The sequence below is a fragment of the Pleurodeles waltl genome, chromosome 3_1 (genome assembly GCF_031143425.1).
Source record: "Pleurodeles waltl isolate 20211129_DDA chromosome 3_1, aPleWal1.hap1.20221129, whole genome shotgun sequence".
NCBI classification, from domain to species: Eukaryota; Metazoa; Chordata; class Amphibia; order Caudata; family Salamandridae; genus Pleurodeles; species Pleurodeles waltl.
The window spans coordinates 1,136,346,465-1,136,361,627 of NC_090440.1; positions in this window are offsets into that span (position 1 = coordinate 1,136,346,465).

Here is a 15,163-nt window from a genome sequence, read left to right on the forward strand (position 1 = left end):
GTCAGTTTAAACTGAAGGCTCTTTCTGGAATATTCAGAAAGACTCTGTGGGCAATACAGAGGGTTTTAAAAGTAAAGTCTTTTCTGATGGACAGCCAGTGAAGTAGATGTAGGGCCTGTGAAGCTGACTGAAGCTTTGGGATCACTAGGAGCATAGGAGCTGCTGCATTCTGCAGGGGTTGAAGCCTGTTCAGCAGCTGCTGTTGCTTGTCAAGATAGAGGACTTTGCAGTAATCAATTTCTGACAGCACCAGAGCATTGATCACTGGAGTTCGTGGGGAATAAAAGGAAAATTATTTTTGATTATATAAGGTGTTGAATGAGGATGAGGTGAGCACATTCACCTGGGCTCTGAGCATCAGTCTTTCATTAAAAAAAACACAGGTTTCTGATCTTCTTGACAGGAGAAGTATACCCAGATTTTGTGGCCACCATATAGGAGACCAGAAGGAGGGGCCATTACCAAAAATGCCTTGCCTGAGTTTAATTCAGGCAGGTTTGCTTCATCCATCTCCCTACTTCTTCCATGCAGTTGTAGAATCTGATGGTTGCGTCATGAAAATCACTAGAGATTTAAACATTGATTTCCGAGTCATCGGAATATGACACCAAGGAGAAACCAAAGGATCTAATCAGGCTGGAAACGGGTGTAACATACACTTTAACCCCTTCGCTGCCAGGCCTTTTCCCCCTCCTGTGCCAGGCCTTTTTTTGCCTATTTGGGGCTGTTCGCGCTTAGGCCCTCATAACTTTTTGTCCACATAAGCTAACCAAGCCAAATTTGCGTCCTTTATTTCCAACATCCTAGGGATTCTAGAGGTACCCAGACTTTGTGGGTTCCCTTGAAGGAGGCCAAGAAATTGGCCAAAATACAGTGAAAATTTCGTTTTTTTCAAAAAAAATTGAAAAAGTGGCTGCAGAAGAAGGCTTGTGGATATCCCCCTGAAAATGGCATCAACAAAGGGTTTGCAGTGCTAAACTCAGCAGCTTCCTAGCTTTCAGGAACAGGCAGACTTGAATCAGAAAACCCAATTTTTCAACACAATTGTGGCATTTTACTGGGGCATACCCCATTTTTGCAATTTTTTGTGCTTTCAGCCTCTTTCCAGTCAGTGACAGGAATGGGCATGAAACCAATGCTGGATCCCAGAAACCTAACCATTTCTGAAAAGTAGACAAAATTCTGAATTCAGCAAGGGGTCATTTGTGTAGATCATACAAGGGTTTCCTACAGAAAATAACAACTGAAAAAGAAAAATATTGAAATTGAGGTGAAAAAAACATAAATGTTTCTCTACGTTTTACTCTGTAACTTTTCCCTGCAATGTCAGATTATCGAAAGCAATATACCGTTACGTCTGCTGGACTCCTCTGGTTGCGGGGATATATAGGGCTTGTAGGTTCATCAAGAACGCAAGGAACCCAGAGCCAATAAATGAGCTGCACCCTGACGTGCGTTTTCATTCTATACCGGGTATACAGCAATTCATTTGCTGAAATATAAAGAGTAAAAAATTGCTATCAAGAAAACCTTTGCATTTCCAAAAAGGGCACAAGATAAGGTGCTGAGGAGCAGTGGTTATTTGCACATCTCTGAATTCCGGGGTAACCATACAAGCATGTGAATTATAGGGAATTTCTCAAATAGATGTCTTTTTTACACACTCTCCTATATTTGGAAGGAAAAAATGTAGAGAAAGACAAGGGGCAATAGCACTTGTTTTGCTAATCTATGTTCCCCCAAGTCTCCCGATAAAAATGATACCTCACTTGCGTGGGAAGGCCTAGCGCCGGCGACAGGAAACACCCCAAAGCGCAACGTGGACACATCCTAAATTTTGGAAAAAAACAGAGGTGTTTTTTGCGAAGTGCCTACCTGTAGATTTTGGCCTCTAGCTCAGCCGGCACCTAGGGAAACCTACCAAACCTGTGCATTTCGGAAAACTAAAGACCTAGGGGAATCCAAGGAGGGGTGACTTGCGGGGCTCGGACCAGGTTCTGTTACCCAGAATCCTTTGCAAACCTCAAAATTTGGCTAAAAAAACACATGTTCCTCACATTTCTGTGGCAGAAAGTTCTGGAATCTGAGAGGAGCTACAAATTTCCTTCCACCCAGCGTTCCCCCAAGTCTCCCGATAAAAATGATACCTCACTTGCGTGGGTAGGCCTAGCGCCGGCGACAGGAAACACCCCAAAGCGCAACGTGGACACATCCTAAATTTTGGAAAAAAACAGAGGTGTTTTTTGCAAAGTGCCTACCTGTAGATTTTGGCCTCTAGCTCAGCCGGCACCTAGGGAAACTTAGCAAACCTGTGCATTTCTGAAAACTAGAGACCTAGGGGAATCCAAGGAGGGGTAACTTGCGGGGCTCGGACCAGGTTCTGTTACCCAGAATCCTTTGCAAACCTCAAAATGTGGCTAAAAAAACACATGTTCCTCACATTTCTGTGGCAGAAAGTTCTGGAATCTGATAGGAGCCACAAATTTCCTTGCACCCAGCGTTCCCCTAAGTCTCTCAATAAAAATGGTACCTCACTTCTGTGGGTAGGCCTAGCGCCCACGAAAGGAAATGGCCCAAAACACAACGTGGACAGAACATATTTTTTCACAGAAAACAGAGGTGTTTTTTGCAAAGTGCCTACCTGTGGAGTTTGGCCTCTAGCTCAGCCGGCCCCGGGAAGGGGGGGGGCAGAAATGGCCTAAAATAAATTTGCCCCCCCCCAGCCCCCACCCCCCCCGGGAGCGACCCTTGCCTACGGGGTCGCTCCCCCTGCGTCACATTGGTGCCAAAAAACAAATCCCCGGTGCCTAGTGGTTTCTGCCCCCTTGGGGGCAGATTGACCTAAAATCGGCCAATCTGCCCCCAAGGGGGGCAGAAATGGCCTAAATACAATTTGCCCCCCAGGGGAGCGACCCTTGCCTGATGGGTCGCTCCCCATCTCGAAAAAAACAAACAAACAAAAAAAAAAACACAACAAAAAAATTTGCCCTGGTGCCCTGAGGGTTCTGCCCCCCCCTGGGGGCAGAAATGGCCTAAAATAAATTTGCCCCCCCCCCCGGAGCGACCCTTGCCTACGGGGTCGCTCCCCCTGCGTGACATTGGCGCCAAAAAACAAATCCCCGGTGCCTAGTGGTTTCTGCCCCCTTGGGGGCAGATTGACCTAAAATCGGCCAATCTGCCCCCAAGGGGGGCAGAAATGGCCTAAATACAATTTGCCCCCCAGGGGAGCGACCCTTGCCTGATGGGTCGCTCCCCATCTCGAAAAAAACAAACAAACAAAAAAAAAAACACAACAAAAAAATTTGCCCTGGTGCCCTGAGGGTTCTGCCCCCCCCCCGGGGGCAGTTCGGCCTAATAATAGGCCGATCTGCCCCCAGGGGGGCAGAAATGGCCTAAAATAAATGTGTCCCCCCCCAGCCCCCACCTCCCCCGGGAGCGATCCTTGCCTACGGGGTCGCTCCCCCTGCGTGACATTGGCGCCAAAAAACAAATCCCCGGTGCCTAGTGGTTTCTGCCCCCTTGGGGGCAGATTGACCTAAAATCGGCCAATCTGCCCCCAAGGGGGGCAGAAATGGCCTAAATACAACTTGCCCCCCAGGGGAGCGACCCTTGCCTGATGGGTCGCTCCCCATCTCGAAAAAAACAAACAAACAAAAAAAAAAACACAACAAAAAAATGTGCCCTGGTGCCTAGAGGGTTCTGCCCCCCCTGGGGGCAGTTCGGCCTAATAATAGGCCGATCTGCCCCCACGGGGGGCAGAAATGGCCTAAAATAAATTTGCCCCCCCCAGCCCCCACCCCCCCTCCCCCCGGGAGCGACCCTTGCCTACGGGGTCGCTCCCCCTGCGTGACATTGGCGCCAAAAAACAAATCCCCGGTGCCTAGTGGTTTCTGCCCCCTTGGGGGCAGATTGACCTAAAATCGGCCAATCTGCCCCCAAGGGGGGCAGAAATGGCCTAAATACAATTTGCCCCCCAGGGGAGCGACCCTTGCCTGATGGGTCGCTCCCCATCTCGAAAAAAACAAACAAACAAAAAAAAAAACACAACAAAAAAATTTGCCCTGGTGCCCTGAGGGTTCTGCCCCCCCCCTGGGGGCAGTTCGGCCTAATAATAGGCCGATCTGCCCCCAGGGGGGGCAGAAATGGCCTAAAATAAATTTGCCCCCCCCCAGCCCCCACCTCCCCCGGGAGCGACCCTTGCCTACGGGGTCGCTCCCCCTGCGTGACATTGGCGCCAAAAAACAAATCCCCGGTGCCTAGTGGTTTCTGCCCCCTTGGGGGCAGATTGACCTAAAATCGGCCAATCTGCCCCCAGGGGGGCAGAAATGGTCTTAATACAATTTGCCCCCCAGGGGAGCGACCCTTGCCTGATGGGTCGCTCCCCATCTCTAAAAAAACACACAAAAAAAAAATTGCCCTGGCGCCTAGAGGTTTCTGCCCCCCCCCGGGGGCAGAAAAGGCCTAAAATAAAATTGCCCCCCCCAGCCCCACCCCCCCCGGGAGCGACCCTTGCCTACGGGGTCGCTCCCCCTGCGTGACATTGGCCCCAAAAAACAAATCCCAGGTGCCTAGTGGTTTCTGTCCCCTTGGGGGCAGATTGACCTAAAATCGGCCAATCTGCCCCCAAGGGGAGCGACCCTTGCCTGATGGGTCGCTCCCCATCTCTAAAAAAAGAAACAACAAAAAAAAAAAAACACACAAAAAAAAATTGCCCTGGCGCCTAGAGGGTTCTGCCCCCCCCCTGGGGGCAGTTCGGCCTAATAATAGGCCGATCTACCCCCCGGGGGGGCCGAAATGGCCTAAAATAAATTCCCCCCTCCCACCCCCCCCCCAGGGAGCGACCCTTGGCTACAGGGTCGCTCCCCCTGCGTGACATTGGCCCCAAAAAACAAATCCCAGGTGCCTAGTGGTTTCTGTCCCCTTGGGGGCAGATTGACCTAAAATCGGCCAATCTGCCCCCAAGGGGGGCAGAAATGGCCTCAATACAATTTGCCCCCCAGGGGAGCGACCCTTGCCTGATGGGTCGCTCCCCATCTCGAAAAAAAAAGAAAAAAAAACACTACAAAAAAATTTGCCCTGGTGCCCTGAGGGTTCTGCCCCCCCCTGGGGGCAGTTCGGCCTAATAATAGGCCGATCTGCCCCCAGGGGGGGCAGAAATGGCCTAAAATAAATTATTCCCCCCCCCAGCCCCCACCCCCCCCGGGAGCGACCCTTGCGTACGGGGTCGCTCCCCCTGCGTGACATTGGCGCCAAACAACAAATCCCCGGTGCCTAGTGGTTTCTGCCCCCTTGGGGGCAGATTGACCTAAAATTGGCCAATCTGCCGCTAGGGGGGCAGAAATGGTCTAAATACAATTTGCCCCCAGGGGAGCTACCCTTGCCTGATGGGTCGCTCCCCATCTCGAAAAAAACAAACAAACAAAAAAAAAACAACACAACAAAAAAAAATTCCCTGGTGCCTAGAGGGTTCTGCCCCCCCTGGAGGCAGTTCGGCCTATTAATAGGCCGATCTGCCCCCAGGGGGGGCAGAAATGGCCTAAAATAAATTTGCCCCCCCCAGGCCCCCCCCCCCCCCCGGGAGCGACCCTTGCCTACGGGGTCGCTCCCCCTGCGTGACATTGGCGCCAAAAATCAAATCCCAGGTGCCTATTGGTTTCTGCCCCCTTGGGGCACAGTGACCTAAAATCTGGCAATCTGCCCCCAAGGGGGGCAGAAATGGCCTAAATACAATTTGCCCCCCAGGGGAGCGACCCTTGCCTGATGGGTCACTCCCCATCTCGAAAAAAACAAACAAACAAAAAAAAAAACACAACAAAATAATTTGCCCTGGTGCCCTGAGGGTTCTGCCCCCCCTGGAGGCAGTTCGGCCTATTAATAGGCCGATCTGCCCCCAGGGGGGGCAGAAATGGCCTAAAATAAATTCCCCCCCCAGCCCCCACCCCCCCCGGGAGCGACCCTTGCCTACGGGGTCGCTCCCCCTGCGTGACATTGGCGCCAAAAAACAAATCCCCGGTGCCTAGTGGTTTCTGCCCCCTTGGGGGCAGATTGACCTAAAATCGGCCAATCTGCCCCCAGGGGGGCAGAAATGGTCTATATACAATTTGCCCCCCAGGGGAGCGACCCTTGCCTGATGGGTCGCTCCCCATCTCTAAAAAAAGAAACAACAACAAAAAAAAACACAAAAAAAAAATTTGCCCTGGCGCCTAGAGGTTTCTGCCCCCCCTGGTGGGGGCAGAAAAGGCCTTCTCAAAAAAATGCCCCCCCTGGGAGCGACCCTTGCCCAAGGGGTCGCTCCCTTTTGTGTGTTTCAATAAAAAATAAAAAAATCCCTGGTGTCTAGTGGGGTTTCAAAAGCCGGATTGCAAGCAATCTGGCTTTTGAAACCCTCTGAGGGACTTCAAAGGGAAGGAAATACTTTTCCTTCCCTTTGAAGCCCCTCCGGGCCTCCCAAGTGATTGAAAAAGAAATGCTTTTGCATTTCTTTTTCAATCGCGCTGGAAGCAGAGCTTCCAGCGCAACTAGGGAGGCCCCTGTGACAAATCAGCGCGCCATCGCGCGCTGACGTCACGGGGGGGTGGGGGGGGGTCGGGGGTGGAAGGGGAAGGTCTTCCCCTTCCATCCCGACTTGGGGGGGGAAGGGGGGTGCACGGGGGGCGCGCTAGCGCGCCCCCAAGTTCCCCTGTGCCTAGGACGAGATGATCTCGTCCAAGGCACAGGGGAACTGTAGCCTTGGACGAGATCATCTCGTCCAAGGCACAGAAGGGGTTAAAGCGTGCTGGACATAATGATGATCCTTACCGGACACCACGAGGTAAGGAGAAGAGGGTAGAAATGAATCCATTAAAAGATACAGCGGGTCATTCCGACCCCGGCGGGTGTCGCCCGCCGGGCGGGAACAGCCCAAACACCGCCCCGCGGTCAAATGACCGCAGGGACCATTCTAACTTTCCCGCTGGCCCAGCGGGAAAGCCCCAGCAAAGATGAAGCCGGCTCCGAATGGAGCCGGCGGATTTGCTGGGGTGCGGCGGGTGCAGTTGCACCCGTCGCGATTTTCAGTGTCTGCCAAGCAGACACTGAAAATCTTAATGGGGCCCTGTTAGGGGGCCCCTGCACTGCCCATGCCAGTGGCATGGGCAGTGCAGGGGCCCCCAGGGGCCCCACGACACCCGTTCCCGCCATCCTCTTCCTGGCGGTGTAAACCGCCAGGAACAGACTGGCGGGAAGGGGGTCGGAATCCCCATGGCAAGCAGCGCCGCAATGGAGGATTCCTTTGGCCAGGGGAAAACCAGCGGGAAACCGCCGGTTTCCCTTTTCTGACCGCGGCTTTACCGCTGCGGTCAGAATTGGCCAGGAAGCACCGTCAGCCTGTTGGCGGTGCTTCCGTGGTCGTTGGCCCTGGCAGTCATGGACCGCCAGGGTCAGAATGACCCCCACAGATTGTTCTTTGCCTGAGAGGAACGATCTGAGTGTGCTCCTTGGAGTGTCTTTTATTCCTATGCGGTTTTAGGTGGTACACATTTGGATCCCATAAATGACTTGCACAATTGTTTGACCTGTGACCTTGCATTGGCCATTTTTAAAATTAAAACCCACTTTAAATAACCCAGCAACAAATACACAATTCAATGGCCCGAGCCACACACACAAGGCAGTACAACAGCCGCACAATACCACCTTGCAGGCAAAGGTTTGGTTTACGATGTGTGAATGTGACATTTCATTGTGCCACTTTGTAAGTGTGCCATAGTACCATTGTGTCATGTGTTTGGCTTTTTGTACTGTCTAGCATTTGTTCATTTTTCAACTGGGCTTTGTATCATGTGATTAATAAGGAGTGTGGGAATTTATTTTGCCACTGGATAGTTCTAACTATACATCAGTGCTGCCAAATATATTCCTTATTTTCTAAACTCCAAACTAATTTCCATTTCATCACCCTCCACAAACCCTGCCAAAGCCCACCACAATTACTAATTAATAAGCTATGTTGTGATGCTTGTTGGGAAGTATCAGACTCACCTCCCCCCCACCAAATAGTAGTCACTACACTTCATCCATGGATTTCAGGCACAATTCATTGGGGAATGGAGCAGCAAGGGGTGAGATGTCAGTCTATCATAAACTTGACTTCAATCTCAGAGTTTGTCAAAGAGCCAAGTTAGAGCCTTTGACTTTGAAATTCAGAGATGGTGATGGATTGGTTATTTTCATCTAAGGGTCAGCAATGTATTTCAAGATCCCACTATCACTCCCAAGCATCCCTTGGCACAAATGTAGAAGTTGGGCCTACTGACTCAGTAACTTGGATTTTAGTGACCCTGTATCTCGAAAAGTGTGAAAGCAGTCAAAGTATTTCTGTGTTCCACTGATCATGGGCTTCTGGTATGCCAAGTCCACGAGGGAACATCGAAAGCACAGTATCACAGAAACCACATACGGCAGTCAAAGGTTTTTCTTGCTATTAGGTCTCTACAGCCTATGACTTCCATTGTGAAAGGTATTGGAATGTAAAGGGAAAATCAAGCTGGAGGAACCAAACGGAGGGCCAAGATATTTCAAGTGTCAGTCCTCCTGTGGGTGCCAGAACTGAGCGTTCAATGTGTCACCATAAGAAGGTCACTAGGTGTCCCAGGTTTCTATGAACAACCTGACATCCCACTTGGGTCATCAGAGATGATGAGCCAACATCACACAAGGATGAAGGCAAGTAGTCTGGTTTTCAAAATGTTTTGAGCCTTTCTTAGGATGGAGGGAATCAGCATTGGCATAGTACTCTGATTCTCAAGCTAAACCCCTAAGTTGTATAATTCACTGCACACCTCTAAATACAAGTGGTTTTCCACTCACCTTATCATCCTTAATCCAGCAACAGAACCAATGTCATCTATATCAAATGTGCATCAACTTCACAATCTCATAAACTTCACTTACTCACTTACCTGAAATACATGCCCCATAACTCAAGATCTTCATATGCTCATCATGCAGACACCGGGATGCTCATCATATAAAAAAAGTAGGCATGCACACTCAATGCATACTCACAAGTTATCATGGATTCATTGCATCCCCCAGATTATTCAATCAGAGTGGTGGTTGGTGACATACAAAAATAGTGGGGGCTACATACATGCATTAAAATAAGCATTTACAAAAGAAAAAAATGAAAGTTTTACTTACCTTATCCTGCAGCATGTCCTCGATGTTCTCCAGACCCTGGCTCCAGACTTCTTCCATTGATAGGTTCCACAGCCAACTACTTTATCCAGTCCAGACACTATTCTCATGCTTTTACCAATGTTAATCAGCATAAGTGAAGCAACTGGAGCAGGCTGGCTCAGCTTTCTGAAAGGCACTGGAGGCCTGTACCTGCTCTCTAACCCTGCTGAATAAGACATCTGGGTTGGAGAGGTTTGAATTGTGCTTGGTGGGCTGGCCATTGTAAGATAGCCGGTCAAACCTACATGCGCACTCCAAACTGAAGTGGCCACTTCTCATTGCTGCCAATCAGCAACAACGACGCACTAGCCCGCAGTGCACTGATACTCCATTTGTCAGGGAGTGAAAAATAAAATTGTAATAAAATCGTTTTATTACCATTTTATTTTTCACACTTTCTGCAGCAGTATGGGGGGCGATGCTCCTCCGCTCCTACGGAGGAACCAAAGCTGTTCAGTCATCATAAAAGACGGTCTAAATGTGAGGGAATATTTTCTCTTATTTAAAATCTCTTTATTACATTTTCACAAACCATGACACATGTATTCCTTTTCTTAAAATGCCTCAAGGTTGCTAGTGTAATGTCCACCACTATTGATCCTGGGAAAGTGACTCACTCGAGGTTGCAACAGCAAGGCCCTTTTAGCCTCATATCTACTGCAAGGAATGTAGTGCGTCTTTGGTCCTAATCTTCTGGGCATAATAAGATGATTGTTCCTATTCTGCTCTATCATCATTGGTGTTCCTGCAACTGTGACAGCCTGGAAGGTTTTGTGTGTAGAGCGGAGTGAAGGCCGAAGGATCAGCAGGTAGCAAACTGCACAAACAAGAAGGAAAAGAAAGATGTCAATCACAAGGTTCTGCCTCTTGTGTTTGCCATTTAGGGGAAAGGCTAATCCCTTGAAGAAGTGGGTTTGAATAGCCTTAAATCATTTCTCCAGCTTTCGTGGTCAAGGTTTTCGAATCCAAGATTGTTGCAATCTTATTTTCATGGTTGTCAATGCCTGCTTAGACCATATATAAGGAGGCTTGGTTCAGACAGTAATGCATCACATTACTTGTATATGAATTTTGCTCCCTTTGTGCAGCAGTATTTCTTAGTGGATTTTCTCACCTGAATGCCTATCTGTGGGGCTGTTGCTGACACCTCACTTATCAACTCCTGCAACATTCATCATCTTCGATCAAGAACTGCTGATATTGCCAAGCTATTATCTGTCTTTTTGGCTTTTTTAATTCCTCAAAGGGACCCTCTTAAAGAAACAATTGTCAATTTTGTCATGAGTTTTTAAAGTGCATGGTGGCACTGTGGCTGCTGGGATAAGTCATTCTTTTCTCAAGCAAGCAACAAGGAAACTAGAAAGACATCACAGTATACAATCCTTGAGACCCATGTACACCCATTTCCTACAAACCATTTTTCATACACCTAAAATGGAGAAAAAGTTCGAAGAACAAAGTTCCGAAATATGTTTCTACAAACCAATTTACATTACCACACAATGCATTTCTAGATGGCTTTAATATTGACTGGGGGCAACAAGAACTTCAACTCTTTTAAACATATGATCTTGATTGTGCAAAGCTATGATCTTTGGTAACACTTATCGTTACCAACTTAAAATAAAGGCTGAATGTTTGACCTCAAAATCTCTGAACCTCTGAGGAATAACCTCAATACTCCCTTTGCAGTTGACTGGTGTCATCACCTCCTATTAACTTCCAAAACCCTGACAATGAACAAACCATTCCAAAATACAGGTAAAACAGACCTTAAAATCATAACAAGCTGAGCACTTAAGAAATGGTCCTCAACTGCTTTCGCAGAGCTTACTTAAATATAACATAAATACCACGCGAAGCACATATGACAAAATACTAATGCCTGCAGTGGTTACATTCACATCCCTGTGGTTAGAACAACAACGACAATCCCTAGTCAACATGGTTCACCAAAGAACTAGTAACGTATTTATCTTATTGCCAATTCTGGGACATATCCTTCATGCACAAAAAATAGATAACATTTCTTTTCGCATGCCTTAAAAAGTTGTAAAACAAAATCTATCTTAAAAAACACTAGCAAATTCATCTATTTCACAAAAGTATACAATAAACATAGTGAGAACAGGAATTCATCAGGGTGGTCTTAATACCTTTGCTCTGAAATACCAGGCTTGTTGCAGAATACCAGACTAGTACTAATATCAGAATTGCAAATTCTTGTAACAACCTGGTATATCTAATTCCCAAAGCCAGACAAAGGGGTTTGACCCGTCTTAATTTGGGTCTCTGATAGATTAGGCAAAAAATAAATATAAAGGGCGCTCCTCTGTTTACTCAGATTTCTCACAGACACAACTTAACTTGATTACAAATTCAGGAACCAACCACGCACTTTTAAAAGATGCAGAAGGAACAGTGCCCAATCTGAACTTTGGGGCATATTTGTAATCTGTTTGCGCCGAATGTGGGTCAAGATTTTTGACGCAAATTCGGTGCAAACCTTGCTCCATATTTAAACTATGACGCCCGACCCCGAAGATGTCAAAAATCCTCTGTGTGCGTCATTTTTTGGTTGCGGGAAACCGCATTACATTAATGACATGCAAGGTAGGCGTTTCCGTCCAAAAAATGACGCAAAGGCCTGTGCGCCTTATTTATACTCCCACGTCATTTTGACGCACAGGAGGAAATGGGCCTTAAAAAACGGAGCACAGCCTGGTGTGTGCTGCTTTTTAACGCCTGAGTGAGGGCAAGCGCTAAGGGACCTGTGGGCTCACTTCCATGGTCTCTGACCATGGAAGCAGTCCAGAGGTGCCCTTCCCTGCTCCCAGGGACAACCCCTGCCACCCTCGCCCACCCCTGGAGGACCCCAATGGAAGGGGGGACCCCTCACAGGTAAGTACAGGTAAGTTGAGGTAAGTATGATTTTTTTATTTTTTGGAAGTGGCATGGGGGCCTAATTTGGGCCCCCCTCCATGCCACTGTGCCCAATGGCCATGCTCAGGGGACATGTTGGAGGTGAATGTTGGCACCTTGTTTCGGCAGCATTTGATAACAGAGTCCATGATCATCTCTCTGATGGTCCACTGCATGCTTATTAAGATACTTGACTGGTTTGCACCTTCTCCAATAGTTCACAAGCAGTGAGATCAGCTGCAAAGTCTCAGAACATGTCGCACTTACATGGTGGGTGAGAGAAGGCATTATCTTGGTTTGTCACACTTTTAAATCTGTATTTAAAACCCATGATTAAAATAAGTGAAATAAGTAATATCACCATTCATCTGAAGGCAGACAGAAAACACCTACTTAAAATGTCCTCATAGCAAGACATCTTTACAGTATGCATAATACTTCTAAACATTCAGTCCTGGATGGAGTGCTTCTTTAAAATTAAATCTCCTAAAACCTAGGTTCATTTTACTCTCACTGAAACACAAAATCCACATAGATTGCAAATGTATCACCTTCACTGTCTTCCAGTTTTAATGTCCCTTGTTTTACTTTTCATCTACACATGAGTATGATTCCATGCATAAAGTCATTAAGGCAGTCAACTTTCATCTAATAACTGTCAAAAAATCTCCGCTCTCCAATCTTTTAAAAATAGCTACTCATGCAGTCGTCCTGTCCTGTTTAGTGTTTGGTTATGTTGTTCTGGCTCGTCTAATACAATCACTATTTAATACTCCAAAAGCAACCCTTCACTATGCAACAAAACCTTTATCTTCCACCAGAATACAGAGTCACATCTACCCACTCTCATTATTGTACACTTGCTTCTAATTGAGGCAAGAATCAGATTCAAAACCAGATGCCTCACCTGGACAGCATGAGATCTAAAATCTCCACCTCACATAACCAAGTTCCTCAAACTGTGTGGCGGCAAGAGGGTACTCAGAAGCCAGAACATACTTCAACTGGAAAGCCCAGATTTCAGCAGTAGTCCTTCTCAGGTGCAACCCCTCTTTTCTAGGACTCTCGGACAGCTAACCACACTATATCCAAGTACGTTTATTCAGTAAACACATGAAAACTCAACCATTCAAAATGTATCTAACACTGAACCGCTCTACCCTCAGTATAGTCATTTCATAAATACTCAAAAACCCAGTTATTCAAAATTTATCTAACACAGTACCACAGTAGCTGATACCAAGTTGACAGTACACTTCTGATAAAACTAACTTCTGCCAATTCATAATAACATTGTATTTTGGTTTTCAATCTTTAGACCAATTTGCAGAAGAGTGATTTGCCTGTGAAGCACCCACATCCTTACTGAGCGATCAAGTGCTATATAAGCTGTTAGTAAATAATGAAGTAAATAAAATGTGTTCTCCCCTTTGTAAATGCTGAACTATGGTAATTAGCAATGATGGTGGGACAGTGTCCAACCAGCATTTTTTAAAGAGTATATGTACTTACCCATTTCTAGTAAAACAACCTGAATGGGGCTGGTCAATTATTTTTCTCTTTAAACCGCTGTGCCACACTGCAGGCAAGGTCTGAGTTATAAACATATAAGGACTGGTTTTATATAACACAGACAGGAATTCTGTTCCCTATCCAAATCTCATGAGTGAACACCCTAATCTTTTTGTCTGGAGGAAGGATTTGAAGGTGCTTCTCTGTAAAATCAACTATTATGTATATGTTGGACTTTTTTGCTTATGCAGGGTCATCCCAAAACGTTTTGCCTCCTGCCTCTTATTTCTTCTGACCTGTTGCTGTTGGCTGTGGAACTCTGAGCCCTTTACCACTGCTAACCAGTGCTAAAGTGCATATGCTCTCTCTGTAAATTGTATGGTTGATTGGTTTATCCATGATTGGCATATCTGATTTACTAGTAAGTCCCTAGTAAGGTGCATTAGAGGTGCCAGGGCCTGTAAATCAAATGCTACTAGTGGGCCTGCAGCACTGGTTGTGCCACCCCTATAAGTAGCTCTGTAATCATGTCTCAGACCTGCCACTGCAGTGTCTGTGTGTGCAGTTTTAACTGTAAATTCGACTTGGCAAGTGTACCCACTTGCCAGGCCTAAATCTTCCCTTTTCTTACATGTAAGGCACCCCTAAGATAGACTTTAGGTAGCCCCAAGGGCAGGGTGCAGTGTATGGTTAAGGTAGGACATATAGGGGGTCATTCTGACCCCGGCGGGCCAGGGTCGGCGGGAGCACCGCCGACAGGCCGGCGGTGCCCCGCAGGGCATTCTGACCGCGGCGGTTCGGCCGCGGTCAGATGCGGAATACCGGCGGTCTCCCGCCGGTTTTCCGCTGCCCTTGTGAATCCTCCATGGCGGCGGAGCGCGCTCCGCCGCCATGGGGATTCTGAAACCCCCTACCGCCATCCTGTTCCTGGCGGGTCTCCCGCCAGGAACAGGATGGCGGTAGGGGGTGCCACAGGGCCCCTGGGGGCCCCTGCAGTGCCCATGCCAATGGCATGGGCACTGCAGGGGCCCCGTAAGAGGGCCCCACTTTGTATTTCAGTGTCTGCTATGCAGACACTGAAATACGCGACGGGTGCCACTGCACCCGTCGCACCTTCCCACTCCGCCGGCTCAATTCTGAGCCGGCGTCCTCGTGGGAAGGATGATTTGCCCTGGGCTGGCGGGAGGCCTTTTGGCGGTCGCCCGCCAGCCCAGGGCAAATCCCAAAATACCCTCAGCGGTCTTTCGACCGCGGAGCGGTATTTTGGTGGGGGAAGTCTGGCGGGCGGCCTCCGCCGCCCGCCAGACTCAGAATCACCCCCTTAGTAATGTGTTTTATATGTCCTGACAGTGAAATATTGCTAAATTCGTTTTTCACTGTTGCAAGGCCTGTCCCTCTCATTGGTTAACATGGGGGCTACCTTTAAATCTGATTAAAGTGTAGATTCCCTTTGGGAGCGGATGGACATGTGGAGTTTGGGGTCTCTGAGCTCACAATTTAAAAATACATC